Source organism: Arachis ipaensis, chromosome B08 (genome assembly GCF_000816755.2).
Source record: "Arachis ipaensis cultivar K30076 chromosome B08, Araip1.1, whole genome shotgun sequence".
Lineage (NCBI taxonomy): Eukaryota > Viridiplantae > Streptophyta > Magnoliopsida > Fabales > Fabaceae > Arachis > Arachis ipaensis.
Window position 1 is genome coordinate 38378364 of NC_029792.2, and position 11119 is coordinate 38389482.

Sequence of the window (11119 nt, forward strand, 5' to 3'; positions counted from 1 at the left end):
TATATATATATATATATATTATAGTTTACTATCCTGTTTATGTATATACCTGTTTATCGTTTTGGTTGCGATTTTATTTTCTTTAAGGAAGGATTTTCATAAAAATTGAGTTTCGTTAACCAATTACAGGCTTGATATTATTAATAATAGTGTCAGTGTAACTTCAAGTTGCTGACACTCTATGTTTCGGTATGAGCATGCCATATTGAAAATTCGTCGTTACAATTTGGAATCAGAGCAGTTCATTCCTGTAGAGCCTGAGAAATGGAATGGATCATGCTTCATTGCATACTCTGTGTTGTGTCTCATGCTTATAGGATATCCTTGTGATATAGATTGCATGACAGTAGCTGTGTATCCATTTTAGAAACTATTCATACTCTAATTTGAGATGTTGAGACTGATCACCTTAATGTTGATTGTTGGGTGTGAACATGATCTAGATGGCTACACGGGGACGAGGTCGTGGTAGACGACGTGAGATTCTTAGAGAGATTCCAACGCACGATCTCGATGCCTTTATAGTGGCAGTAAACACCATGACTAGGGGTGGCAAAACGGGTCGAACCCGTCGGGCCGATCTGCTAAACCCGCTAAAAAAGGCGGGTCGGGCTAGGATTTGGAGCCCGCCAAATTAAAAAAGCCCGCCAAACCCGCACCGCCAAATTGGCGGGTTTTGGCGGGGCGGGGCGGGCCGGTCCGCCGGGCCGAAGATTTTTATTTTTCTTTTTTTTTATTAAATAAAAAGTGTGATTACTATTATAAAATTAATAATTATGGCGGGTTGGGGCGGGCCGGCCCGTTTTGCCACCCCTAACCATGACTAAGGCTATGCGTGAAACGGCGACTGCTACTGTTCGAGTAATTGACTGTTTAGGATATAGGAATGGCAAGCGTAAGGCAGTGGGGTATGTGCCGAGGATGGCAATGGCACTAGAAGTGTTGAGAACAATGACAAGATGATGACTTTGGCAACCGAGGCAAACAATTGGTTTCGGGGAATAAAGAAGTTGTTGAGGGTGCAGCAGGTACCCAAAGTACAGTTCGTTGAGTTCGCAACATATATGTCAGAAGGAGAGGTTGAGCACTAGTGGCATGGAGTGAAGAGGTTGTAGCGGCAAGACACAAAGGAGATTCTTTGGGAAGATTTCAAGGAAGAGTTTTATAAAAAATACTTCCCGAAGTCTATTCGCGAAGCTAAGGAGATGGAGTTGATCCAATTGAGTCAAGGAAACATGTCAGTAGCCGAGTATACTTGGAAGTTTGAAGATCTGTGTCATTTTTTAAAGATCTTCCAAGGAGATCCTGATAGTTTTGAAGAATGAAAATGTCTGAAGTATGAAGGAGGACTTCGCGATGAGCTGATGCACTCTTTAAAACCTTTGGAGCTTCAAAATTTCGTAAAACTCATCAATAAAAGCCATTTTATGGAAAACTGTGAGAAAAATACGGTGGCAACAAGGATGGGTCATTAAACTTACCACAAAGGAATGCTAACAACTTTCACCGACCTACATTTCAACAGAGGGTGCTTTTCAAGAATCCTAGGGTACCTCAACGCGGTAATCAATGAGTTGGAAATGCCTTTAGTAGATCTATTTTTGGGAACGGAGGTCGACCGATGCAAAACCTTGGTAAGTGATCTCAAAAAGGTCCCATGGATCGGTTATGTAGGCAGTGTGGAAAGGATCACCTCGACAGGCCATGCCAGTTCAGAGCACACGCTTGTTTTGTTTGCGGAGAAATGGTGCATATTGCGAAGGATTGTCCAAAGAAGCCTAATCAGGATTCTACTAGAGCATTACAACAAGAGAGAGTGTTCGCTATGTCTGCCAATGATGCTACTGGTTCTGACTCCTTGCTCCAAGGTCAGTGTTATCTCAAGACTTGTTCCTTAACTGTACTGTATGATTCTGGTGCGTCACATTCTTTTATTTCAGTAACTGTTGCACATGAGTTAGGATTAGTTTTCTCTAAACTGAGTTTTGACCTAGTTGTTAATACACTCACCTCACATAAAGCATTGACGAACCTTTTTTGTTGATAGGTAGCCTTTAGTATTGAAGGTAGATCTTTCTTGTATGACCTAATCTGTTTAGCTTTGTTTGGTTTAGACATTATCTTAGGGCTTGATTGGTTATCTAAGCATCATATTCTTCTTGACTGTTTTGACAAAACTATTATCTTTACTTCTGATAATATGCGTACGGGATCAGTAGTTTTTCATGCTTTATACTTAGATTCTATGAGAGTTACCTATAATGGGAGTGAATGTGAGGGGTGCATTCTATTAGCGGCTAGCTCGAGGGTCGGCGAAGTAAACCTGGAATAGATCTGAGTGGTACGAGATTTCTCCAACATGTTTCCAGAATACATACCCGAGTTTTTTCCTCAAAGAGAGATTGAGTTCGGCATCGACTTGGTACCTGGAGCTGGACTAATTTTGGTAGCATCCTACCGTATGTCTCTATTGGAACTAGCAGAACTGAAGAAGTAGTTGAAAGAACTGTTAGATAAAGGTTTTGTTCATCTGAGTGTGTCACCTTGGGGAGCCCCAGTGTTATTAGTAAAGAAAGATGGAGGAATGAGACCATGCGTAGACTACTGATAGCTGATCAAGGCTACAGTTAAGAACAAGTACTCACTTCCTCGGATGGAAGATCTAATGGATCAGCTGAAAGGTGTGGCGGTATTTTTAAAATTTGATTTGCGATCGGGTTATCATCAGATTTGGGTAAAAAAATCGAATATACGGTTATGTCGTTTGGACTAACTAATGCTCCGGCAATATTCATGGACTACATGAACAGTATTTTTTGACCATATCTAGACCAATTTATGATTGTGTTCATAGATGATATCCTCGTCTATTCCAAGACTAAGGAAGAGCATGAAGAGTATCTAAGGACGTTGTTGCAAATACTAACAGAACGGAAGCTGTATGCGAAGTTGTCAAAGTGTGAATTCTGGACAAATAAAGTGGCATTCTTAGGACACGTGATTTCTCGATAAGGAATGGTAGTAGATCCCTCAAAGATTGAAGTAGTGGTTCAGTGGAAGAAGCTTGAGACAGTCACAGAAGTTTGAAGTTTTCTAGGTTTGGCTGGTTATTACCAGCGATTCATTAAGGGATTTTCTCATATAGCCCTACCACTCACCCGCCTCACTCGAAAAGAAGTACCATTCATATGGACAGAAAACTGTGAAAGAAGTTTTGTGACGCTAAAGAGGAAACTATCAACTGCACCAGTATTGACGCTACCAGATTTTCGGGAACCTTTTGAGGTATACTGTGATGTTTCTTTGAAAGGATTAGGATGCGTGCTTATGTAAAATAAGAATGTGATAGCATATGCGTCATGGCAGTTAAGACTCCATGATAATAATTGCCCTACTCATGATCTTGAGTTGGTAGCGCTGGTGTTTGCGCTTAAGATATGGAGAAATTATTTATAAGGGGGTCAGTTAGAAGTTTTTTCTTATCATAAAATTTTGAAGTACATCTTTGAACAGAAGGACCTTAACATGATACATCGGCGATGGACGGAAATTTTGAAGGATTATGATTTCAAGATGAGTTATCATCTAGGAGAGGTGAACGTAGTGGCGAACACTCTAAGTCATAAGAGCTTGAGTATTTCGTGGATGATGATGAAAGAAGACGAGTTAATTTCAACCTTTGCAAATTTGAGGCTGGGAATGAAAGAAATATCAGGAGGAGTCGTCATGACACATCTATACTTGACTTCAGATTTTAAGACGACCATTCGACAAGCTCAATTTAGAAATTCAGAAATGTCAGAACTGTTGGCCAGATTAGAGGCGGATAAACCAGGAGAAGTGCGACAAGACAATGACGGATTGTGGAGGCTCAAGAATAGAGTTTGTGTATCTGACCAAGGAAGATTGCGTCAAGAGATTTTGACAAAGGCCCATTAGAGTAAAATTTTGATGCATTCGGGCACGGCCAAGATGTTACAAGATTTGAAGAATATGTTCTGGTGGCCGGGACTAATGAGGGATGTGACAGAATATGTATCTAAATGACTGACTTGTCAAAAGATTAAGGCAGAACATCAGAAACACTCAGGAAGACTACATCCTTTAGAAGTGCCTCAATGGAAATGGGAGAGAATCACCATGGATTTTGTCATGGGATGACCAAGGATGTCGGCTGGGCATGATGCCATATGGGTTATAGTGGACAGATTGACAAAGTCGGCTCTTAATTTTCTAACTTTTTGAGATCGATTTCTTGAGATCTGTGACCCCCACAAAAATTCTGATCCAATAGAAGTGACAGTATCTTGATCTTCTACATGGTTATGCGTGTTTTGTTTGGTGAAATTGTGAAGTGGAGCTGCCTCTGCCAAGAACCAGTTCGGCCGAACCAAAGGAGGGAAGGAACCACCGAGTTTTCGACATTTTTGCTCTATTTGACCTATTAGAAACCTCCTCTAGTATCTTGTTTGTGTTCTGTGCGTCACAGAGGTAGGGTTTAACTCTTTAATTGGTTAAAGTTATGAATTAATTAATATATGTGGTTGGATTATTGTTTGTTGATGTCTGTTGCTTAAATTTGTGATTGTTGGCTATTGAAATTTTAGCTAAATTGCTGCTAGATTTGTTGCTATGTTTCCGCCATAATGAGAAACTAGGTACTAAGATGTTTAATATTTAGCTAGTATTTGAATTATACAATATTTTGTAACTGAGTTCTGATGGTTGGATTTTGATTTGGAATTAATTATAACTAAATGAGTATTTTGAATGGAGGTTTAAAGTAAAAAGGAGCAGAGGCTTGACTTTTGAAAAAGATTTAATGAATAAAATTATTTATTTATAAATATATAAATTTTATTGAAATTAATTGAGTTTGGTTTTTGAAGAAAAATAATGGGTTGCAATAAAGAGTTTAAAGCGGAAGACAGTTTTGGGAGAAATATGATTTTAATTGAATAAAAAAGGTTTTATTTTGAAAACGGAAGAACTATGCCCAATTTACTTATTTTTAATGAATTTTTGGGTGTTTAAAAATTTATAAAATATTTTGAATAATTTATAAAGTAACCAGTAAAGACTGGGTCTCTTTTATAAAAGTTCAGAGTTATTGAGAGTAATTTTAAAATACGTCAATTTAATTAAAGTAACTTGCAAAATATGCCATTTTTCAAAGTTTAAGCATATTTATGTATTTTATTTCTGTGGGCATATTTATGCATATTTTTAACAATATTTATAGAATTTAATAATAACTCTGAGATATTTGGAAAAGTGATTCTAAAGTTCAATCTCATGACTTGCTTTGTTTCAGTTTATTATTTTAGAGAAATTGTGGTATTATGGATAAAGAATTATTATATCTTGAAAGGTATTTGATTATGTGATGAGATGATTAAGGTTTGAAAAGGCAACAATAATGACTCTTCTTGTCATCGATTTATCCAGCGGATCGCCAAAGAGCGGTACGGGCGTTATAGCCCAAGAGTGTGACCTGTCCCTTTAATCGTTGGAGCAGTATGAGAGCTATAGCCCAAGAGCGTGGGGGCGCTATAATCCAAGAGTGTACCGGACACTATATCCCGAAGCGATGGCAATGAGAGACAACGTCCATAAGGATGTAATGTCAGGCATGGGTTGAAAACTGATGGATGAGCTCATTACATACACTAGGGCTAGACATACATCATACTTGTTTTCACATATTTCTTGTGTGTTTTAAATTCGTTCTTGTGGTTGTATGTTATTTGCTGTTTGCTCTTGATTGTTGTTTGCCCAATGTTCCTTTGTTGTGGTCTGATTGATCTGGGACACGTGGCCGATTTATGAAAAGCAACTTCACTTATTTCACCCCTACCCTACTAAAAAAATCCCCAGTTCTTACTCCCTATCTTCCTACCCCCTTCACATGGAGATGGATGTCTTTTTCTATGAGCTCGAGTAGTGACGCGGCGGAAATTGGCCAGTTAAGAAATTAATAATAGAAATGCGTTGCAAGTACAGTTCTTAACCAGCAAAAATCTGCTTGTCAATTTAGAAGAGTTATCACAGATTTAAGAATAAGATTACCGGGAGTATGAATCCCAGGTCGTCTCCCAATGAGTTGACAAAAGAGTGCAGCTTATTGGTCAGAGGTTTTTCCAGAAATTTTGAGTTTGAGAAACAGGAAAATAAATAGTTGTAAAATTAAACAACAGAAATTAACGAGAGAATTTATATAATTAAATTAAAAGCCTTGATTGGGAGAAGATTAATTGGAATTTCTATCCTTGTTGAAATTTTCCAAGTTTAATAATAAAAGGTTATTGCTCTACTTGGTCATTACTTAATTAATAAGGAAAAGTCTAGTAACTAACTAACAAACTATGTCACAGGTCCTAATCCTTTCCTAAGAAGGGATTAGAGTAAGAGACTAGAGTTGTCAGTCATCAACTACCCATTAGAATTAACACTTGAGTATCCCATCTCAAGGTTCTCCTTTCAATCAACTCCCAATCAAGTTAGGGAACTACTCCATTATCATGAATATAAACTTCATAGAATTAAAAGGGGGATAAAAGGAAAACATGATAGACAATAATTAAAAATCAATTAAAAGTAAAAAGGTTCTTATATTAATAAATTCCAAAATGTAACATACTTATCTAAACAGGGTCAATGAGCAGTAAAAAGAAAGGGAATTAAGAAAACAAACTAGAATAATGAAACTTCCACGGAGGTAATGATCCTTCTCAGTATCCAAAAGCAAAAGCAATAAACTCTAAAACTATGAATGTGAAGAACCTTAGAGGAATGAGTAGAATTCTCTTTAAGATTCAAAAACTAAACTAAAACTATGCGTAATGTGAATGTGTGAATGTCTCTGAATGTATGTTGACTCTCTGCATGTTCCTTGGCTCTATTCTGTGTTTCTGGGTCGAAAACTGGGTCAAAACTCGGCCCGAAATCGCCCCTAGTGTTTTCTGTTATTTCTGCAGATCGCGCATCTCACGCGTACGCGTTGTTTGACGATTTCCTTGCCACGCGTGCGCGTCAGGCACACGCTCGCATTGTTGTGCAGATTTGCTTCCACGCGTACGTGTCGGGAACGCACACGCGTCGGGAATGCGCACGAGTCACTATGCAGAATTCCAATTCGCGCGCACGCATGAGCCATGCGTGCGCGTCGCTTCTCGCTGGTTGTCTCCTTTATTTTTTGTGCTCCTTCCATTTTTGCAAGTTTCCTCTCCATCCTCTAAGCCATTCCTTGTTCTGTAAAGCCTGAAAACACTGAACACGCAGATCACGGCATCGAATGGTACGAGAGGACATTAAGAATACAAAATTTAAAGACTCAGGAAGTAGGTTTTCAATTATAGAGCATAATTAGGAAGGAATTGTAAAATCATGCAAATAGTATGAATAAGTGAGTAAAGAGTTGATAAAAACTACTCAAATTAGCACAAGATAAACCACAAAATAGTGGTTTATCAAACTCCCCACACTTAAACATTAGCATGTTCTCATGCTTAGCTCAAGGAGATAAAATAAATGAGTAGGAAAAAGTAAGACTCATGCAATGCAACCTATGAATGCAACTATATGCTAAGATATTTCTATCTACTTGGTTAACAGTAAATAAGTTCTCCAAGACAAAAGTAATTCAGATTCCACTAATTCAAATCATACAGTAAAGACAAGTAAACTTGTAAGAAGATAGCTCATGAAAGTAGGGAACATAGAATCAAGCATTGAACCCTTACTGATAGTATATGTGCACTCTAATCACTCAAGTGTATAGGGTAATCACTCTACTCTTCCCTAGTCATGCTTTCTAAACCTTGTTCTTCACCTAACCAATCAACAAGTATTTAATGTACATTGCAAACATCATGAGGTCTTTTCAATGTTGTAATGGGGCCAAGGTAAGGGTGAGGGATATATATGGCTAAGTGAGCTATAAATTGAATCCTTGATCAACCTAAGCCTTCACCTATACATACTCTATATATTTTTAAATTCATGCCCAGCTACCCAAAATTTCACTTTTGCATTATATACTCATGCATCAACTCTTCTTTTAATTTGTATCACATATGCATTGATCTTTTCATTAACTTAACATTGCATTGGGGTAATTTTGTCCCCTTATTTATTTATTTAATAAGTAAAAGTAAACATCACTTATCAATGCACATGGATTTTTTTATTTTTTTCTGGTTTCACATGAGTTGGTACCCAAATTTCCAATATTTTATCAATTGTAAAAACATAACATATTCACTTATTAACCCATGTTTCCACAGTTTTCTCACACTTAATTAACACACAATCTCTATCTTAAGCTAACCAAAGATTCAATTTGGGGTATTTAATTATTTTTCCGCTTAAGGCTAGTGATGTGGTAAAATATAGAACAAATGGGATAGAAAGGCTCAAAGTGGCTAACAAGGGTGACATAAAAGGGTAGGCTATTTGGGATAAATGAGCTAATAAAATAATAGCCTTATTCATATGCATGCATATAACACATTAAATATTGGACATATAGGATGGAACAAAATATAGATTACAATCATAGAGAAGAAAATACACAAGAATAAAATATTATGGTTAAATAATGTAACCATGTAATTAAGCTCAATTCTCACAGGTTGTGTGTTCTTTAGCTATCATTTATGTTCCAAATACAATCTTCAAACAAGTTTAACACAAAAAATTCTGATTTAAATTAGTGAAATTTTTCAAAAATAGGGTCTTAAAAAGAAACTTATTATTTTTCAACCAAATAGAACATGCATGTAAATACCTATTACTATGCAATCTATCCTATCCTAAACAAAAGAAAAATAAATAATTTATTGGTGTTAAGAAAGAGAAATTACCTCCGGAAGTCAGGTACTGACTGACCTTCCCACACTTAAAGCTTGGCACCGTCCTCGGTGCCATCTGTCAGGAACAAAGGGGGGCTGGTAGCAGCATCTCCACAGTCGGGACCGTCATGGCTCCCTGTGCTGGTAAATGAAGTGGAGTCCAAGGTGTCTGGGTCTTTGTATTTTCCCATAAGTAGCTCCTTGAGGTATGTGAATCGGCGCTTGTTACGGCGCTCTCTTAGCTTTGCTTTGTGTTCCTGCCGATCCAACCTCTCAAGTATCTGGTGGAGCATTTGGTTTGTTGTAGGTGCTTGTAGTGTTGAAGGAGGAATGTCTTCAGCCGGTTCAGTGGGCTGGCTTGTAGTTACGGCTGGAGATCTGATATATTTCTCATTAGGGACATACTGATCATCCCGTGGAAGCATGGCTTTGGTGTCCCCAGCTCTGTAGGAGACTTCGGCTGCTGAGACAAGATCTGAGACCAAGGCGAGAAAAGGTAGGTTGCCCGCAATTTGTACATGTCCCATGGCATTCCGGATGTGTGTTGGTAGGTTTAGAGGTTGGTTTGTGAGGATACACCAGAGTAAAACAGCCATGTCTGTAGTGAAGGAGGATTCGTGGGTGCTCGAAAAGACATAATGGGACATGATTTGTGCCCATACTCGAGCTTCCAGGGTAAGTGCCGAAGCCGATATCCCTTTGGGTCGGGATCGATGGTATCCGTAGATCCATCTGCTGTCAGGTTGTGCGATAACTCTGAGAACGGCGTCCCAGCCAAATTGGTAAAAAAGAAACTTATTATTTTTCAACCAAATAGAACATGCATGCAAATACCTATTACTATGCAATCTATCCTATCCTAAACAAAAGAAAAATAAATAATTTATTGGTGTTAAAAAAGAGAAATTACCTCTGGAAGTCAGGTACTGACCGACCTCCCCACACTTAAAGCTTGGCACCGTCCTCGGTGCCACCTGTCAGGAACAAAGGGGGGCTGGTAGCAGCATCTCCACAGTCGGGACCGTCATGGCTCTCTGTGCTGGTAAATGAAATGGAGTTTGGGGTGTCTGGGTCTTCTTTAGGTGGGTAGTTACCAACTAGTAGCTCCTTGAGGTATGTAAGGTTCCGCAGCTAGTGCTCCTCTCGTCGCTTTCCTTGCCGGTGGTTTGGGAGTAGCTTTCTCTTTACCTTTCTTGGTGGCCATCCTGAAAAGGGAAAAGGAAAGTAACTTTTAAAGCTAAGGGTTAGGGCAAGGAAGAGGAGGGTACAAGTGATAATCAATGCACGGTAAAGAAGGATGTCATTAACACATGGTCGCGACTACATGTGAAAAGTTCATCAATGGAAATATAGCAAGTGCATGTTATGGCAAGTAGATGCAAGATGTTTATTGGCATGCTGGCAAAGGCATGAATGGTATAGATCAAACATTAAATGTCCAATTTGATTATCAAGTGTTTCAAACTAGCAATCTATTTGTATTGACAATTATATTCAATGAATAATATATAAAAAGGGGTTTTGTGAAAAGCAGGCATTAGAGTAGAAGAATAGAATAATTTAAAAATGCACAATGCCATACGGGCTTTTTCACAAACACTTAGCATGCATGGTAAATATGTTATTGAAAGTATTAGATTCGAACATGCAAACAACCCTTAAGAAGTAATATTAATTGTCAAACAATTCTTTAATAGTCCATAAGCAATTATAGAAGAAAATAATCACCCAATTAAATTTCTAACACCAATCAAAATAATGTAAAAAAAAGAAAAAGAAAGAAAAAGAAAACATAGATAATGAAAGTAAAAAGAAAAAGAAGAAGAAAATATAAATAAATAAAAATAATAATGGAAAAGTAAAAAGGGAAGAAGAAAAGAAAAGAACCTTGATAATGGATGTGAGAAAAAAGGGGAAGAAAGTAAAAAGTGAGAAGGAATAAAGAAGAAAGAAGGAAGAAGAAAGAAATAAGAAGGGAAAAGATAAAATTAGGATTGGGGAAGAAAAGATAGGAATTCTGACGCAGGTCTAGTTAAACTGTGCATCGCATGCGACGCGGACGCGTGGAGCATGCGTTCGCGTGGTTGGCACTATTTTTAGGTGATGCGTTCGCATGGGTGACGCGCACGCGTGACCTGATTTATGCTATTGGCACGAGTACAGCCTCGCGCACGCACAACTCTCTGTTTTATACGCACATTGCCAAAATTTAGGGTGATGCGTGCGCGTGAGGGACGCGCACGCGTGAGTGGCCTTACTTTGAAAAA